At 38.3% G+C, this 20,584-nt stretch overlaps 1 protein-coding gene across 1 annotated transcript in view; it reads right to left on the reverse strand.

The window, feature by feature from the left end:
- Positions 1-12,288, reverse strand: part of nck1b (NCK adaptor protein 1b) — a 103,175-nt gene extending 90,887 nt beyond the window's left edge. The window contains exon 1 of the mRNA XM_062020655.1: positions 12,047-12,288. The gene's annotated coding sequence lies outside the window, so the exon portion shown is untranslated. The remainder of the gene's footprint in view (positions 1-12,046) is intronic.
- Positions 12,289-20,584: the final 8,296 nt, after the last annotated feature.

The following is a 20,584-nucleotide window of genomic DNA, read 5'->3' on the forward strand; positions in this document are numbered from 1 at the left end:
CGCACCGGATTATAAGGCGCACTGTCAGCTTTTGAGAAAATTGGAGGTTTTTAGGTGCGCCTTATAGTGCGGAAAATACGGTATATATCATTTATACACACACATACACTTTGGCCCCCCAGACACATTTTTTCTCTCAATGTGGCCCCCGAGTCAAAATATTCGCCCAGCTCTGATTTAGAAATTAGACAAACTTTATTGATCCACAAGGGAAATAGTTTGATCAAACTAGCTCAGTTACAAGATAAAAAGAGCAAGTTTATGGTTGTGGTTGAGATTTAATTTAGCTATTTTTTGTATTAAAAATGCACACCGTACATTTCTAGACTATGTGACTTTTTTGCGTGTTATCAGCATTCAACCAGGAATGCTTGGGAGATCCTGATCCACAGGTTCCAACACGTGTCTCTGGCAGACACCGGCCCCAAGTGGCATTTTTGTGACGGCACCCCAGGGCTCATATTTGCCAGGATGTCGGCAGAGCGAAGAAGAAGCCGGCGTATTAATTTCACCTCTTTGTCATCATGCAGTTTGACAAATGATGGCAACAATGGCTGCCGAGGGAGAGACCACATGGCGTGGAGCAGAGTTGGGCAAATGTTTTGACTCGGGGGGGCCACATTGTGAGAAAAAAAAATTGTCTGGGGGGGGGGGGGGGGGGGGCAATGTGTATGTGTGTATAAATGATATATACACATTTAGCTATGAAAAAAATCTGCTGTACAGTATGTGTGTTTGGGTCCCTTTTTTTCAGGAACACCAATACCAAAAGTCACAATGTCCGATAGAATTCTAAAACAGCTATGACAGACCACCTCAAAAAAAACGGAAAGGAATTTTACAGTTTTTTACTGAATGGGACACCCAAAATGCTTCGAGACATGGCTAGCTAGCTAACGCCTAAAGTCCATCCGCAGTCGGCAGTGTTTCAGCTTCTTCTAAATGACTACATCTCGTCTCCATGGTGACAAATAAAGTACGTTTCTTACAAGTATCAGGACGAAGAATAGCTAAACATGCTTCACTACACACCGTAGGCGGATACAATAGCTCACCGGCGTCACAATGTAAACAAACGCCATGGGTGGATCTACACCAGACATCCACTGTAATGATACCAAGTACAGGAGCATATCTAGTCGTTACTACTATGATTTCATCAATATTTTTTGGCGTCAAAACATCTTCTTTCGGGGTTTTTTTAAATGTATATTATATCATATCAGGAAATACGTACCTGGACACACGAGGTCTTTGAATATGACCAATGTATGATCCTGTAACGTCTTGGTATCGGATTGATACCCAAATTTGTGGTATCATCCAAAACTAATGTAAAGTATCAAAGAAGAGAAGAATAAGTGATTATTACATTTTAACAGAAGTGTAGATAGAACATGTTAAAAGAGAACAGTAAATGAACAATTAGATTAATAATTAATTTTTTTACCACTTGTCCTTAATAATGTTGGCAAAATAATAAAATGATAAATGACACAACATGTTACTGCATACGTCTAAATTAGGAGCCTTTGTTTGCTTACTTACTACTAAAAGACAAGTGTTCTAGTATGTTCACTATTTTATTTAAGGACTAAATTGCAATAAGAAACATATGTTTAATGTACCGCAACATTTTTTGTTAAAATAAAGCCAATAATGACATTTTTTGTGGTCCCCTTAATTGGAAAAGTGTCATGATCCATGGCCGGATCATGTTTTGTTTAGTTATGTTCAGTTAGTTTTGGACTCCCTTAGTTCCCGTTTTGTGCACCTCTGGGTTTGTTTTGGTTTCCACAGGGATTAATTGGGTTCACCTGCCTCTGGTTAGTGGTCGGCACGCTCACCTGCTATCGACCACTAATCAGAGAGCTATTTATTCTCGTTGCTCGCCACACTCGGTCTGGCTTCATTGTTTGCTTCATGCAACAAGTTACGTTAGTATTTCTTGTTTCCTAGTCTATGATTCCTGTGCTAGTTGGTTACCTTAGCTTCCCGTGCGATCGGCACCTTTTCCTTTTGCTTATTTTCTGTTTTTGGTATGATTTATGATAAATAAATCATCTCCTACCTGCACGTCTCAGTGTTTCCCATAAACTGCCAAGATACCTGTGGCGGTGGGGGCGTGGCTATGGGCGTGATCACCATGACATCGAGTAATTTGCATAATTTACTACAATGATATGATTTTCTTTAAAAAGGCTCAAAAAATGTATACTTACTAATTAATAATAACAGTTTTGTTTTAAACATCCATCCATCCATCCATTTTACAATATAATTACAACACTTTATGTACATATTTATATACAGATTTGAACAATAAGTTATTCACTGAAATATATTTATTAATTGTGGTTCTTACAAAAAATATATTGTATAAAATATAAAAGCTAAAATGTCTCTTAAAGCTCTGCCCCTTTAATTAGTGCATACTAAATCATTTAACTTTAGCCTACTACAACAACCATATTATTTACCAGCAACATAAAGTGAAACAGAGGCAGAGGTGTCCTGCCACAGTCAGTAACAAATAAACAGAAAACAGTGGTCAAATACAAATAAGGCAACAAGAGAAGTATCCTACACTTCTCTTTTGTAAAGTAAATCTGAACAGCCTATATGGGCATCTACATCAACTATATGATTTGCCTGAGAAGCTGGACAGGACAAAAAAAAAATGGTTTTATTTTTATTTTATTTTATTTGTGGCGGACGTAATTCTTTCGTGGCGGGCCGCCACAAATAAATGAATGTGTGGGAAACACTGCGTCTTGTCCGGAGCGGTCCGTCTGCATACCGAGGGAACGAACCCTGCAGTAAGCTGCGACCCATACGTGACAGAAAAGTGTTGAAAAGTATCGCAATACATTTTGGTTCCGGTACCAAAATATTGGTATCGGGACAACCCTAGATTGTAATACGCGATATTCTGGGCTGTTCAATCCAATCCAATCCAATCCACGTTATTTATATAGCACATTTACACAACAAGAATGTTTCCAAAGTGCTGCACAGCCATGTTAAAAACAATATTAAAAACAATATTAAAAACAATATTATGCTACACCAATGACTGAATAAAACAAAGAATAAATGAATAGAAAACCAATACAGAGACAATATAAAAAATAAATATGATTAAAAACGATTTTAAAGGGTAAAACCAATTAAAACAGTAAAATAGACATCAAAATGTATTAAAGAGGACAACAGAGGACAGAAGACCACACAACTCACGTAGTGTTAAAAGCCAAAGAATAAAAGTGGGTCTTAAGACGAGACTTAAAACACTCCACTGTGGAAGCAGTTTGAACATGGAGGGGCAGAGTGTTCCAGAGTTTAGGGCCGACCACAGAGAAGGCCCTGTCTCCCCTGGTTTTAAGTCTCGTCCTGGGCACCACGAGCTGGAGCTGGCTCTCGGACCTCAGAGCAAGTGCAGGAGTGTAAATTTGGATGAGGTCCGAGATATACTGAGGTGCCAGTCCATGTACAGCTTTAAAAATCAATTCTAAAACGAACAGGGAGCCAGTGCAAACTCCGAAGAATTGGGGTTATATGCTCGCGTTCAGAGCCGGCCCAAGGCATAAGCGTACTAAGCGCTTGCTTAGGGCCCCGCGGCCACCAGGGGGCCCCCAAAAGCAATTAACAAAAAATTATTATTTTTTATTTTTTGCATGTACGTGTCTGAGTCAGACTCGTACATGGCAGTGATTAGTATTAATAACAAAGTCGGCCATCAGATTTCTTACAGTGATGTCATAAATGACTTTGCCTCCAGAAAAGCCAGGAAGCACAGGTTTTAAGGAGTGGGTGGAGTGGTGTGGGTGGTGAAGAACAGAGGAACAAAACTGTGATGTGATGGTCAAATGTGTGAATTAAGCCAATTAAGGACCTTAATTTAAGGTAGTTTATTTTGGTTTTTTCCCCAAAAATTTTTTGCACATCGTTATGTACATTTACATAGTTTTAATATGTAGTAACTTTATATTTGTTTATAAACCGTTATGTTACCTTGTTTCTGGTAACTCTGTTCATTAATATTATTTAAGTATTTGCTTGATATTTAATTTAATTATGTTGTTTTTGTACAATTGAATTTGTTCCTTTTTATATATATTTAAGTGATTTTATTGTTGCACTTTGTTTTTCTTGCACTACGAATTATTTTTGCACATTGCTGTTTCAGGTTTTTGTTACCAAAAATAAAAAAGTGAATCAGAATCAGCTTTATTGTCCAGTTATGTTTAACACACATGGAATTTAACTTCAGTAGACTGCGCTATCTTTGTACAAAGTAAACATTAAATATGAACAATTAACTAAAAATCCCTAAGCAAAATCAAATTTTGCTTAGGGCCCCATGGAGGCTTGGGCCGGCACTGCTCGCGTTTCCTGGCCCCTGTTAAAAGTCGTGCTGCCGCGTTCTGGACCAACTGCAACCGGGAGAGAGCTTTTTGGCTAATGCCAGCATAAAGTGCATTGCAGTAGTCCAGGCGACTTGAAATAAAAGCATGCACGACTTGTTCAAAAAGGTTAAAATATAAAAATGGTTTTACCTTTGCTAAAAGACGACGAAGAAAAGACGTACCTTGTTCAAAAGAACAAGCTACACCAAAACAAAGCAAAAACCGTGTGATAAAATAATGGATTTTGTGAGCATTTCCTCCTCTTGTTGCAAAGTAGGAGCAACATCACAATAAGTCAATAATTTACAAAAAAAAGGAGAAGAGGAAGTAAAACTTGCAGTTTTTATCACATGATGAATATGTGGGCTCTGTACCGAGGATGTCGTTGTGGCTTGTGCAGCCCTTTGAGACACTTGTGATTTAGGGCTATATAAATAAACATTGATTGATTGATTGATTGATGAATATAGCAGAATATAGTGAGATTATAAACTGCAGTGTTCCTTTGCAGATGTAAGGCACTATATCAAGTATATTTCAATATAAAACACATGTCTGAGAGGCAAAGTTCCCCCCTGTGTTTAATGTCTTGGTGGCAGCAGCAAGTCTTGTCATCTGACCGTGGAAACTTTGAGCCACATTAGCTTTTTTTTTTTTTTTTTTACAATTTGGCCGTCACGAATACGCACAGTCGGCGCTTTGCTCTCGGCTGCTGGAGGCCACTGAGGAACTCCAGCAGAAAGTGACTGTCGTGAAGTGTTGGAAGACTTAAACCAGGCAAGGACTGCTTCTTCTTGTTGAAGTCTAAACTTCTCCATGGCTCATGCGAACAAAAATAGAAAACACATTTGCCCCGGTTTTTTGGCACTTTACATAAAAATGTATCGGTTTGCCTTCATATTATTGACTGTATCAAGGCCTCTTTCGTTGTGTAGTCAGTACATTAGCAGGGCTCCAATTTAACCACAGCAAGTGCCTTTCAAATAGTTGATATGTGTAAGACTACATATCTCATATATCAACACTATCGTTGTATACTAGGACAAAAAGTGCAATTACATCTGGGGTTGTACGGTATACCGGTACTAGTATAGTATCGCGGTATTTAAGAATCAAAAATGGTACTATACCTGTTCACTAGGGGTGTAACGGTACATGTATTTGTATTGAACCGTATCGGTACAGGGGTTCCGGTTCGGTTTCCACATGGACATATTAAGTAGCGTACCGCACGTTGTGTAAACAATGCACACCGAGGCACAACACACGGCATGCTAGCAGCTAACGGGCCACGATAGACTGACCATACGTCTTCTTTTCACCGGATATGTCCTCTTTTGCGGAGCAGTCAGGGCGGAGTTTCTGAAATGCCTCAAATGTCCGGCATTTTGAGTTAGGGTTGCGTGTATTTTCAATGTACGTTCCGGGTTAAGAAGGGGTTAAAAACAAAACAAATTGTGCACGCAGCAGCATTGGTGAGGGAGGGGCAGAGACAGAGAGAGCGAGAGAGTTATGATAAACGTGCATGTGTCGCCAGGCTCTGCTTTTTATCCATAGATTTATCAGATTTAATTTTTTATTAACTATAGCAGGGGTGTCAAAAGTGTGCCCTGGAGGCCATTTACGGCCCACAGCTAATGTTTTAAAGGCCCACGGCACATTCTAAAAATACTATTCAAATAAACAAAAACATAACAAAAGTGAAATAAAAAAGCTTAAAGGTTAAATGTAATTTAGAAAAAGTTGCAATGTTGACTAATAAAACAAAGCTGTTTTTTTTTCTTTCAAACTGTCATTGCTCAAAACATAATATTGAATCAAAATCAATGTTATTATGAATTATTGACCTATCCAAGGTTCCCATTACTTCACATCAAATATTCCACTAAGAAAAATATTTTTGGTGGAAGATTTTGCAAATTTGGTAAATAAATAACCCAAAAATTTCTATTTTGTTGTTTTCTTACTGTGCCGAAAATGAACCGAACCGTGACCTTTAAACCGAGGTACGTACCGAACCGGAATTTTTGTGTACCGTTACACCCCTACTGTTCACCGTTATTTTTTTAACAGGCATGACAGCAGGCATGTCACGTCGTGACATTGCTGGGTTTATGAGCAGAGGAGCAGGGAGAATGGACGCATTTTGGTATAAAAAGTAAAGATAAAGGTGAAGTTATAACACTGAAACGCCCTCAGGAAGAGATGCTTTCAGACATGGCTAGCTAGCAAGCAGCTAACATCCATCCGCAATCGGCAGTGTTGTAGCTACTTCTAAATGACTAATCCTCGCCTCCATGGCGACAAATAAAGTATGTTTCTTACAAATATCATTATCACTGCAGGACGAGGAATAGCTTAACATGCTTCACTCTAGGGCTGGGCGATATGGCCTTTTATTAATACAGAGTTTCCCACACATTAATTTATTTGTGACGGCCCGCCACGAAAGAATTACGTCCGCCACAAATAATTAAAAAAAATTTTTAAATAAAAAATAAGTTTTTTTTTTGGTTTTTTTTTTGTCCTGTCCACTTCTCAGGCAAATCATATAGTTGATGTAGATGCCCATATAGGCTGTTCAGATTTACTTTACAAAAGAGAAGTGTAGGATACTTCTCTTGTTGCCTTATTTGTATTTGACCACTACTGTTTTCTGTTTATTTGTTACTGACTGTGGCAGGACACCTCTGCCTCTGTTTCACTTTATGTTGCTGGTAAATAATACGGTTGTAGTAGTAGGCTAAAGTTAAATGATTTAGTATGCACTAATTAAAGGGGCAGAGCTTTAAGAGACATTTTAGCTTTTATGTTTTATAAGATATATTTTTTGCAAGAACCACAATTAATAAATATACTTCAGTGAATAACTTATTGTTCAAATCTGTATAAAAATATGTACATAAAGTGTTGTAATTATATTGTAAAATGGATGGATGGATGGACGTTTAAAACAAAACTGTTATTATTAATTAATAAGTATACATTTTGAGCCCTTTTAGAGAAAATCATATCATTGTAGTAAATCATGCAAATTGATCGATGATGTCATGGTGAGCACGCCCATAGCCACGCCCCCACCGCCACAGGTATCTTGGCAGTTTATGGGAAACACTGCAAACACTCATGGCATTTTCAAAACAGAAAGTTCAAGATTGTCCGAGACATTTGAAAACAAGCTATGAGTGCACTTTTGTGCATGATGTCACACAAGATATGTCAATAACTGTCAAATAAAAATGAGCTGCATAATAGGAAATCAAATAGTGTATGTCCTTCGCTATGTGGTAGGTTCCTGCGGACGTTATCTCCTTCTGTTCTTGACTAGTTTTTTCATACGGTGTTGATCTGGAAATAGTTGCTTCAGCATTTTGTGGGTGTGGCACCGGCCGCAGATGTTGACATGCGGAGTTTCAAGCACTCTTCATTATCTAGCGGGTGACTTTTCAAATGATGCTACGAATTAGCAGTAATGCTACTTTTTGTAGCCAAGCTTTTGCCGCATACTTGACATATTACGGTTGTCTGTTCAACATCTTCCCGCTTGAAGCCAAGCCACTGCCAGACGATGGACCCCGTGCTGTTTTTCTTGGGAATTAATTATTCTTCCTTCATTTGTTACCAGATTGGCACCTTCTCTGTCTCTCGTATTACCACTCGCACCGTTAGCAACACAGCTAACGTTACCCATGCGCTACCTCTCTGCTCTACGAGAGCGTATGACGTTGCACGCGCGACAGTATGTGACGTACGTAACAAGGTGTGCTTGTTTTATGTCTCTGTGAGAAGGACAGACAGACAAAAAAAGAGTGAGAAGAGCCTGTAGTGTAATGCCCGCAGCTAAAAGCAACTGCTTGAGAACGTATACTCCAATATCACGATAGAGTCATTTTCTATATCGCACAGAGACAAACCCGCGATATATTGAGTATATTCCATATATCACCCAGCCCTAATATATATATATATATATATATATATATATATATATATATATATATATATATATATATATATATATATACACACGTGTACAGCTCCACTAATGGATATTGGAGTGTTACTTTCAAAGGCAAAATTAAAGTATTGCTAGAAACATAATTTTATATGGGACTTTATTGTATTATATGTATAGTACATGTTCCAAAAAGAAAAAAGCATAAAACACCACCAGAATTAGAGATATTACAAGGCAAAGTGATGAAGCTTAGTGTTCCGCTCATGACTTGGTGTAACTAAACATTACCCTATAAGATGAAGGCAATTACATTTTATTGATATTTGAAATGTATTCAATGTTTATAAATGAATATTTAAATATACTAAATGTAAAAAAGTGAATAAATATTCAAAATAAGATCATTAAATGAAATCTAGTTTGGTTACGCCATCATGAGCGCAACACAAGGTTGTAAAAGTTTCAACTACAATTCTAAATAAGATGTCAAAAGCAAACTGAAATCAAATACACACAGCTTAAAGATTGATCAATACTAGAGATGTCCGATAAGCTCGGTCTGCCGATATTATCGGCCGATAAATGCGTTAAAATGTAATATCGGAAATTATCGGTATCGTTTTTTTTATTATCAGTATCAGGTTTTTTTTGGTTTTTTTATTAAATCCACATAAAAAACACAAGATACACTTACAATTAGTGCACCAACCCAAAAAACCTCCCTCCCCCATTTACACTCATTCACACTCATTCACACAAAAGGGTTGTTTCTTTATGTTATTAATATTCTGGTTCCTACATTATATATCAATATATATCAATACAGTCTGCAAGGGATACAGTCCGTAAGCACACATGATTGTGCGTGCTGCTGGTCCAGTAATAATACTAACCTTTAACAGTTAATTTTAGAAATTTTCATTAATTACTAGTTTCTATGTAACTGTTTTTATATTGTTTTACTTTCTTTTTTATTTAAAAAATGTTTTTAATTTATTTATCTTATTTTATTTGATTCATTTTTTTAAAAAAGTACCTTATCTTCACAATACCTGGTTGTCCCAATTAGGCATAATAATGTGTTAATTCCACGACTGTATATATCGGTTGATATCGGTATCGGTAATTAAAGAGTTGGACAATATCGGCATATCGGATATCGGCAAAAAGCCATTATCGGACATCCCTAATCAATACCTATTTAAATTTAGTAATACATAAATGTGATGATTTATCAAAATATAAAAGAAATATACCTGAACAGAACGCTCATGATGGTTACACCAAAAAGTAACGCTATGAATCGCGTTTTTCCAAGTTTTTGGGGCATTTTTATGCTTTTTCCAAGCATCTCCTTTTTATTATCGTTGATTTTAAATGGTCAAACTAATGCATATTATATATGCATGCCCTAGTAAACAAAAAAAAATTCATATTTATTTTGATTGTTACATTTTGAAGTACAAACTCGTTTCCATATGAGTTGGGAAATTGTGTTAGATGTAAATATAAACGGAATACAATGATTTGCAAATCCTTTTCAACCCATATTCAATTGAATGCACTACAAAGACAACATATTTGATGTTCAAACTCATAAAACTTTTTTTTTTTTTGCAAATAATAATTAACTTAGAATTTCATGGCTGCAACACGTGCCAAAGTAGTTGGGAAAGGGCATGTTCACCACTGTGTTACATGGCCTTTCCTTTCAACAACACTCAGTAAAGGTTTGGGAACTGAGGAGACACATTTTTGAAGTTTCTCAGGTGGAATTCTTTCCCATTCTTGCTTGATGTACAGCTTAAGTTGTTCAACAGTCCGGGGGTCTCCCTTGTGCTATTTTAGGCTTCATAATGCGCCACACATTTTCAATGGGAGACAGGTCTGGACTACAGGCAGGCCAGTCTAGTACCTGCACTCTTTTACTATGAAGCCACGTTGATGTAACACGTGGCTTGGCATTGTCTTGCTGAAATAAGCAGGGGCGTCCATGGTAACGTTGCTTGGATGGCAACATATGTTGCTCCAAAACCTGTATGTACCTTTCAGCATTAATGGCGCCTTCACAGATGTGTAAGTTACCCATGTCTTGGGCACTAATGCACCCCCATACCATCACAGATGCTGGCTTTTACACTTTGCGCCTATAACAATCCGGATGGTTCTTTTCCTCTTTGGTCCGGAGGACACGACGTCCACAGTTTCCAAAAACAATTTGAAATGTGGACTCGTCAGACCACAGAACACTTTTCCACTTTATATCAGTCCATCTTAGATGAGCTCAGGCCCAGCTAAGCCGACAGCGTTTCTGGGTGTTGTTGATAAACGGTTTTCGCCTTGCATAGGAGAGTTTTAACTTGCACTTACAGATGTAGCGACCCACTGTAGTTACTGACAGTGGGTTTCTGAAGTGTTCCTGAGCCCGTGTGGTGATATCCTTTACACACTGATGTCGCTTGTTGATGCAGTACAGCCTGAGGGATGGAAGGTCACGGGCTTAGCTGCTTACGTGCAGTGATTTCTCCAGATTCTCTGAACCCTTTGATGATATTACGGAGCGTAGATGGTGAAATCCCTAAATTCCTTGCAATAGCTGGTTGAGAAAGGTTGTTCTTAAACTGTTCAACAATTTGCTCAGGCATTTGTTGACAAAGTGGTGACCCTCGCCCCATCCTTGTTTGTGAATGACTGAGCAATTCATGGAATCTACTTTTATACCCAATCATGGCACCCACCTGTTCCCAATTTGCCTGTTCACCTGTGGGATGTTCCAAATAAGTGTTTGATGAGCATTCCTCAACTTTATCAGTATTTATTGCCCCCTTTCCCAACTTCTTTGTCACGTGTTGCTGGCATCAAATTCTAAAGTTAATGATTATTTGCAAAAAAAAAAAATGTTTATCAGTTTGAACATCAAATATGTTGTCTTTGTAGCATATTCAACTGAATATGGGTTGAAAATGATTCGCAAATCATTGTGTCCCGTTTATATTTACATCTAACACCATTTCCCAACTCATATGGAAACGGGGTTTGTACATTTGCGCAGGTGGGTGCGAATGTACCCGTTACCAGAGCTGTACACATATATAAAAACAGGTTATACTCAAATAAAAGCAGCAGGGCGTTGAATATCACCAAAATGATTCCCGAGCGTGGCCACCGCTGCTGCTCACTGCTCCCCTCACCTCCCAGGGGGTGAGCAAAAGGATGGGTCAAATGCAGAGATTAATTTCACCACACCTAGTGTGTGTGACAAATATTTCGTACTTTCACTTTTAAATATGAAAATATGCTAACACACTGAGAGATGCTATAGAAGCAACTAAAGCCCCGTTAGATGATGACTTAACTATGACGAACGCCGTCAAACTTTGCAGGGCTTGCTTGGTATCCAACACCCAATATTTTGTTTTAGAAGAAAAAGGTTGAGACATAAGGGTCGGGAGTAAGGAGCAAGCTGGTTTGTTAGCATTTAGTCTGCTTGCCGCCGACTGATGGGAAAGAGCTAGCCTAGCCTAGCTTAGCATAGCCTTGGTTAGCCTAGCCCGGACTAGCTTAGCCTGGCCCGGACTAGCTTAGCCTAGCCCGGACTAGCTTTGCCTTAGCATCGCCTCGGGCGCTCCGCTACAGCTGCCCGCCGCCAGTGGCAGCACAGATTTACGACACGCCTCACCTTCTTGTCCGCCGGGAGGTGGCCGCCTCTTCCTCGCCGCGTCTGTGAGCAACGGTGTGCGCGGCAACAGCGCGGGGCGACGTCGCCGAGGGTCCGCGTTTAAATGTTCCACGTCGTCGAGGGAGCGAAACTAGCGTGGCCGTCCCAGCATGTCATCGCTGTCCGCAGCATAGCTCATGCTAATGCTAACCACAGAGCCGCCACACAAAGATGCTGGGGGCGCCACGTCCCGCCCACTCTCACCCCATTGGCTGGGGGAGCGCCAGACGCTCTTGTGATTGGACACACTCCAGCTGCTCACGTCATCGTGTTTAAAACACATTTCTAGGCACACTCACGACTAATTAGACATATATATTAGGGATGTCCGATAATGGATTTTTGCCGATATTCCGATATTGTCCAACTCTTAATTACCGATACCGATATATACAGTCGTGGAATTAACACATTATTATGCCTAATTTGGACAACCAGGTATGGTGAAGATAAGGTCCTTTTTAAAAAAAATTATAAAGTAAGATCAATAAATTCAAAACATTTTCTTGAATAAAAAAGAAAGTAAAACAATATAAAAACAGTTACATCGAAACTAGTAATTAATGAAAATGAGTAAAATTAACTGTTAAAGGCCCACTGAAATGATTTTTTTTTTATTTAAACGGGAATAGCAGATCCATTCTATGTGTCATACTTGATCATTTCGCGACATTGCCATATTTTTGCTGAAAGGATTTAGTAGAGAAAATCGACGATGAAGTTCGCAACTTTTGCTCGCTGGTTAAAAAAAGCCTTGCCTGTAGCGGAAGTAGCGTGACGTCACAGGAGCTAGTATTCCTCACAATTCCCCGTTGTTTACAATGGAGCGAGAGAGATTCGGACCGAGAAAGTGATGATTACCCCATTAATTTGAGCGAGGATGAAAGATTCGTAGATGAGGAACGTTACAGTGAAGGACTTGAGAGACAGTGATGGACGTATCTTTTTTCGCTCTGACCGTAACTTAGGTACAAGCTGGCTCATTGGATTCCACACTCTCCTTTTTTTATTGTGGATCACAGATTTGTATTTTAAACCACATCGGATACTATATCCTCTTGAAAATGAGAGTCGAGAACGCGAAATGGACATTCAGTGCCTTTTATCTCCACGACAATACATCGGCGAAATGCTTTAGCTACAAGCTAACGTGATAGCATCGTGCTTTAACTGCATATAGAAACAAAAAAATAAACCCCTGACTGGAAGGATAGATAGAAAATCAACAATACTATTAAACCTTGGACATGTAAATACACGGTTGTTGCTTTCCAGGCTGGCGAAGGTTAACAATGCTGTGCTAACGACGCCATTGAAGCTAACTTAGCAACTTTGCAACGGGACCTCACAGAGCTATGCTAAAAACATTAGCTCTCCACCTACGCCAGCCAGCCCTCATTTGCTCATCAACACCCGTGCTCACCTGCGTTCCAGCGATCGGCAGAAGGACGAAGGACTTCACCCGATGCGTTTGGCGGCCCGGAGACATAGGAAGTCAAGGTGAGGTCGGCGGCTAGCGCGGCTAGCGCGGCTAGCACGGCTAGTGCGGCTAGCGCGGCTAGCGCGGCTAGCGCTCCAACAAAGTCCTCCTGGTTGTGTTGCTGTAGTCCGCTGCTAATACACCGATCCCACCTACAACTGTCTTCTTTGCAGCCTTCATTGTTCATTAAACAAATTGCAAAACATGTCCAGAATACTGTGGAATTATGAAATGAAAACAGAGCTTTTTGTATAGGATTCTACGGGGTACCATAACTTCCGTTACTCTGACTTCGTCACGCGCATACGTCATCATACCGCGACGTTTCAGCCGGATATTTCCCGGGAAGTTTTAAATGTCACTTTATAAGTTAACCCGGCCGTATTGGCATGTGTTGCAATGTTAAGATTTCATCATTGATATATAAACTATCAGACTGCGTGGTCGGTTGTAGTGGGTTTCAGTAGGCCTTTAAAGGTTAGTACTATTAGTGGACCAGCAGCACACACAATCATGTGTGCTTACGGACTGTATCCCTTGCAGACTGTATTGATATATATTGATATATAATGTAGGAACCAGAATATTAATAACAGAAAGAAACAACCCTTTTGTGTGAATGAGTGTGAATGGGGGAGGGAGGTTTTTTGGGTTGGTGCACTAATTGTAAGTGTATCTTGTGTTTTTAATGTTGATTTAATAAAAAAAAAAGGTTTTTAAAAACGATACCGATAATAAAAAAAACGATACCGATAATTTCCGATATTACATTTTAAAGCATTTATCGGCCGATATTATCGGACATCTCTAATATATATTCATTAAAAACAATATTAGGTACTCTTACGCTACTCACGACTAATTAGACATATATATTCATTAAAAACAATATTAGGTACACTTAGGCTATCTCACGACTAATTAGGCATATATATTCATTAAAAACAACATTAGGTACACTTAGGCTATCTCACGATTAATTAGGCATATATATTCATTAAAAACAATATTAGGTACACTTAGGCTATCTCACGACTAATTAGGCATATATATTCATTAAAAACAACATTAGGTACACTTAGGCTATCTCGCGACTAATTAGGCATATATATTCATTAAAAATAATATAAGGTACACTTACGCTACCCACGACTAAGTAGACATATATATTCATTAAAAACAATATTAGGTACACTTAGGCTATCTCACGACTAATTAGGCATACATATTAATTAAAAACAACATTAGGTACACTTAGGCTATCGCACGAGTCGACTAATTAGACATATATATTCATTTATTTATCATATTCATATCTCATTTATTTTCGATAGGCTTGTCCTATCCTATCTTTAAAGCTCCGATATGCATAGACATCTTATAAGTAGACGCAGCATTGGCTGCTGTGACGCGAGAAATTCGGCCGCCATCTTGAAGTGGTGATGAGGAGCCGGCGAGCAGCCTAAACTGACAGTCGACAGGTAGAAAAAACAAAGATGCCGGGCTGGCAGAGGTGGGACCAAGTCATTGTTTTGCAAGTCATAAGTAAGTCTCAAGTCTTTGCCCTCAAGTTTGATTGTTTGATTGAAAGTTGTATTAGTAGATTGCACAGTATAGTACATATTCCATACAATTGACCACTAAATGGTAACACCAGAATACGTTTTTCAACTTGTTTAAGTCGGGGTCCAAGTAAATCAATTCAAGTCCCGAGTCAAGACAGGCAAGTCCAGAGTCAAGTCCAAAATCAAGACTGGAAAGTCTCAGGTTAAGTCCCAAGTCCTGCATTTTGAGTTCCAAGTCCTTTCAAGTCCTTTTAACCACAGACTAATATATTTACACATATTGTGTATGCTTTTAAAACGCTGTATTTATTTATTAAAACAAGTGCATTTGAAATTGCAGGGGGGGGAAAATAGTGCTGACATTGCACTTCATAATAGCACTATTAACCAGTCATTTTAAACATTTAACTCATTCCTTTACAGAATAAACACATTTGAAAAAACAAGTGCAACTGTATTTATTTGCAAAAAAATGTTAACATTGTATTTCCATGGCATATTGCATTGTAACTAGTTCCACAGCAGTTTCTATCTTGTTCTTACCTTATCTCATTGATCTCATCTCATACTGTATATGTGTTGATGTGTGCGTACACATGAAAAACACAACAAATACATGAACATAACAATGAACAGAGTTGTACTTTTTAGATGTCAGAGCCCTATGCAATATGTACACATATTCTTAATATAGTACACATTTTAACTGACCTTTATTTGGCTATGTTTGTCTTTTTGTTGGTGGCTAAAATATGCGGTGCTTCTGACCACCGTCTAACGTTACGTTACTGTGTGTGATACATGGACTAACGTAATGTTATGTATAGGTACCTCATGCAACCCTGCTTTAAAAAAATCACTTGACAAAAAGTATGAATGAGGTAGCGAACTGCAGTGGACGCAACAGATTGCAGTGTTTGCAATGACGTTATAACCATAGACATCTTATAAGTATAGCGTACTTCTAAAATGGCGATAAGTATCAAAAGCCATGATTTTTAGGCGTAAACGTATAAAATGTGCTAAAATGATCATGTAAAACGTTAAATGATTAAAAAATATATAGCTCAATTGCTAGTGTAAAACATCACTACGATAATGTTAGCATAATAACATAAGAAAAGTTAGCGTACTTCTAAAATGGCGATAAGTATCAAAAGCCATGATTTTAGGCGTAAACATAAAATGTGCTAAAAATATAATGTATAACGTTAAATGATGAAGAAAAAATAGCTAAAATGCTAGTGTAAAACATCATTATGATAATGTTAGCATATAGGAAAAGTTAGCGTGCTTCTAAAATGGCGATAAGTATCAAAAGCCAGGATTTTTAGGCGCAAACACATGAAATGTGCTAAAATTATAATGTAAAACGTTAAATGATTTTTTTTTTAAATAGCTAAAATGCTAGTGTAAAACATCATTATGATTAGGCTGACCATACGTCCTCTTTTCCCCGGACATGTCCTCTTTTGCGGGGGTGTCCGGGGTGTCCGGGCGGGGTTTCTTAAATGCCTCAAATGTCCGGCATTTTGAGTTAGAGTTGCATGTATTTTCAATGTACGTCCAGAGTTAAGAAGAGGTTAAACAAAACAAGCTGTGGAGGCGTGCGTGTAACACGGGTGGGAAATAAGACATATTTCTTCTCATGGCATTGACACGCCAAATTTCTTCCCCCTACAAAAACATCCCCCCCCCCCCCCCCCCTCAAGCTTCTTAGAATTACTCCTAAGAAGTCTGCTAAGAGTTGACTTAAGAGTAAATAAATTCTTCGCTGAAAGCTGCACTTAAAAGTTAGTTATCAAGCGTCTTACTCACACTTTCAGTGAAGTGTAGGACTGAATCTTAAGTGTCACACTCAGAGCTGAATTACGACATTACTATGTGCCGTAAACGCAATTTTAGGTGAGGTCATTTCTGTGTCCATAGAAATGACCAATCACGGAAGGGAATCCCTTGTCTAAGAATAAAGAAATATCTTGGAAATATTTAAGTGGACAATGGGAGTGTATATTTTGACAATAAACTACAAAATAATACAAAACAAACTAGTCCCCGCCGGCACTCACGCTACCGCTCCCTCTCTTCTCTCGCCCACACACTCACTGACGTCACTCACCTCACGGCCACACACATACGCTACTGTCATAACATTTTCTTTCCAATTCATTAATTAGGCAACTAATTTGAAACTGGTGTGGGTGGCTCTATATATACTAGCCCACTGCAGACACATGCAGAAATCAACAAGGAATCGAAAAGTATTAAATCTGTGACAAAAATAATATCCGCTCTGTCTAAACGATACCGTTTGATCAGCTGCTCGTCATCAAAAAAAAAAAAACATTGTTCCGTTCCTTGAACGTTCGCGCACGTCTCTCTCGCCTCAGTGCCATCCCCTGCTGGCAACTCCTAACCACTTAAAACACCTCTGAAGGTCTCTTAAATATCGTGGAGAGTAGGAGTGATTCTTAGACTTAAGAACGTTGATAAAAAGCTTTTATTCTTAAGTTTGAGAGTAGGACTAAATTTCGCAAATTCTCAGGACTTAAGTGTAAAATGGCACTCTAAGAAGCTTGATAAGTACGGCCCCTGATTAGCCCAATATTGAGAACTTCTACTATACTAGCTAAAGTACCTGTTACATGCGCACGCAGAAACATTGGTGAGGGAGGGGCAGAGCGAGAGAGCTAGTGAGTGGAGCGGCAGACATGAAAACAAGAAATGCCGAAACGTAAATGCAACTTCACGGATGATTTGCGGAAAAAGTATCCGTGTTTTGGTCCTGGCCGTGACACGTGGGAAGCAGAATGCACTGTGTGCAAAGCAGGAAGGTATGTATCCGTGGCAAATAAAGATCTACAAGCCCATATAGACACTACAAAGTACAAAACAGCTGTGCAGGGCGAGAGCTCGTCTGCTAAATTGACAGTACTTTGTGCGACCTGGAAAAGGAGAAGACATTGTAAACGCAGCAGAGGGTGTTTTAGCATTCCACACAGTTACAGAATATAAGTGTGACTTATTTTGTTATACTGTCAAGCAGAGTTGGCGTTACCGCACTTTTTGTGTCTTTTTAAGCAGTGAAATCAGAAAGGACTTTTTTTTTTACCTACCGCCCGGCTTGCTTGTTTTTTTATTGTCTCGATTATTGCTTTCCGCCAGTGTTTTGTTTATATTTGCCGGGTCACATTTGGGGGTAGGTTGATTGGCAACACTAAATGGTCCCTAGTGTTGGAATGTGAGTGTGAATGTTGTCTGTCTATCTGTGTTAGCCCTGCGATGAGGTGGCGACTTGTCCAGGGTGTACCCCGCCTTCCGCCCGATTGTAGCTGATATAGGCTCCAGCGCCCCCTGCGACCACGAAGGGAATAAGCGGTAGAAAATGGATGGATGGACATTTCCGTTATTGCGTTTTTATTGGTCATAAATTTTGATTGGCCGAAAGTTTTGTCAATGACAAACACTTCCTCAATTTGCACTGGGACAAGTTTAGCGCGAGGTGCTGTCAAAAGAAAGACTTGATGGTAAACACTAAGGTGAGTGTAAAGTCAACCTTTTTAACTTCATCCTGTGCCAAGATTCCAGTAAATGTCTTGTTTTAGTCTTTGTGAGTCCATGGAAACGTCACTTTTATCTCCCGCTGGATCCACATTGTTCCAGGATGGAGACAGGCTAGCTGTTAGCTTCAAGCTAACTAGCACCCGATCAGACTCATCCACCCCAAAAACATAGTTTTTAAAATGAGTTTTTCATCCATCCATCCATCCATTTTCTACTTCTTTTTTTATTTATTTTTTTAATGAATGAAGTAACCTTTTTCCAAAGCACAATATAGAATGTGAGATATAACAGAATAATGCATCCATTTATAATTTGTTTTCAAAACGCTTACAAAAAAGTGGGACCCCAAAATTTTACTGTGGTACCCCATTTTTTTACTTGATGGGGTCCCCAGGTACCGCATTTTGAAAATTACTAGCACCAACACTGCTGTCAACAGAGGAGAAAATTGCTTTATTTAAATAAATATATTATTAATCATAAAGCAAGTTCGAGTATCATTGGCAAATGTTCACCTAATCCCCGCCTTGGCACGCATATATGTCCTCTTTTTGGGATTTCAGAATATGGTCAGCCTAATTATGATAATGTTAGCATGATAACATTAGAAAAGTTAGCGTACTTCTAAAATGGCGATAAGTATCAAAAGCCAGGATTTTTAGGCGCAAACACATAAAATGTGCTAAAATTATAATGTAAAACGTTAAATTATTATTTTTTTAAATAGCTAAAATGCTAGTGTAAAACATCACTTTGATAATGTTAGCATAATATCATAAGAAAAGTTAGCGTACTTCTAAAATGGCGATAAGTATCAAAAGCCATGAATTTTAGGCGCAAACACATACAATGTGCTAAAATTATAATGTAAAACGTTAAATGATTTTTTTTTTTTAAATAGCTAAAATGCTAGTGTAAAACATCACTTTGATAATGTTAGCATAATATCATAAGAAAAGTTAGCGTACTTCTAAAATGGCGATAAGTATCAAAAGCCATGAATTTTAGGCGCAAACACATACAATGTGCTAAAATTATAATGTAAAACGTTAAATGATTTTTTTTTTTTAAATAGCTAAAATGCTAGTGTAAAACATCATTATGATAATGTTAGCATGATAACATTAGAAAAGTTAGCGTACTTCTAAAATGGTGATAAGTATCAAAAGCCAGGATTTTTAGGCGCAAACACATAAAATGTGCTAAAGTTATAATGTAAAACGTTAAATGATGAAGAAAAAATAGCTAAAATGCTAGTGTAAAACCTCACTAGGATAATATTAGCATAATATCATAAGAAAAGTTAGCGTACTTCTAAAATGGCAATAAGTATCAAAAGCCATAATTTTTAGGCGCAAACACATAAAATGTGCTAAAATTATAATGTAAAACGTTTAATGATTTTTCATTTATGTCCCCCCAGTGATGACTTTATTTTGAAAGTCAGCATGTGCATGTAGGGGAGAGCTGCTTCCTTCTGCAGGATGCAATCTGTTTCCTGCTGCGACAGATGGACTCCTCCACCTGTCTTGTCCACTAAAACAAGACAAACAACAACAAAATATCTTCTTTTTGCTCCCCGACAGGAAAATTCCACTTTTTTCTTTGCATTTTTTCCCCACTGAGTAAAAACAGCACTAATTCTAACACTGAAACGGGACAATTATGTGGATCTTAAATGGTAACTTTATCAGAAAAATTAAAATTTTGATGAACAAATGTTTGTGCATATTATAAAAAAAAGATTAATTACTGGTGAGATGTAAAAAGCTTCATAATTGACCCCAATCATCATAATAATGAGCATAATAACTAGGTGATTGATTTGAGCGCTTGAAAAAAAAAAAAAGGTCGTCATTGCCCCCTGCTGGGCGTATTGGGCACTACATT

Source organism: Entelurus aequoreus, linkage group LG15 (assembly GCF_033978785.1).
Source record: "Entelurus aequoreus isolate RoL-2023_Sb linkage group LG15, RoL_Eaeq_v1.1, whole genome shotgun sequence".
Classification (NCBI taxonomy): domain Eukaryota; kingdom Metazoa; phylum Chordata; class Actinopteri; order Syngnathiformes; family Syngnathidae; genus Entelurus; species Entelurus aequoreus.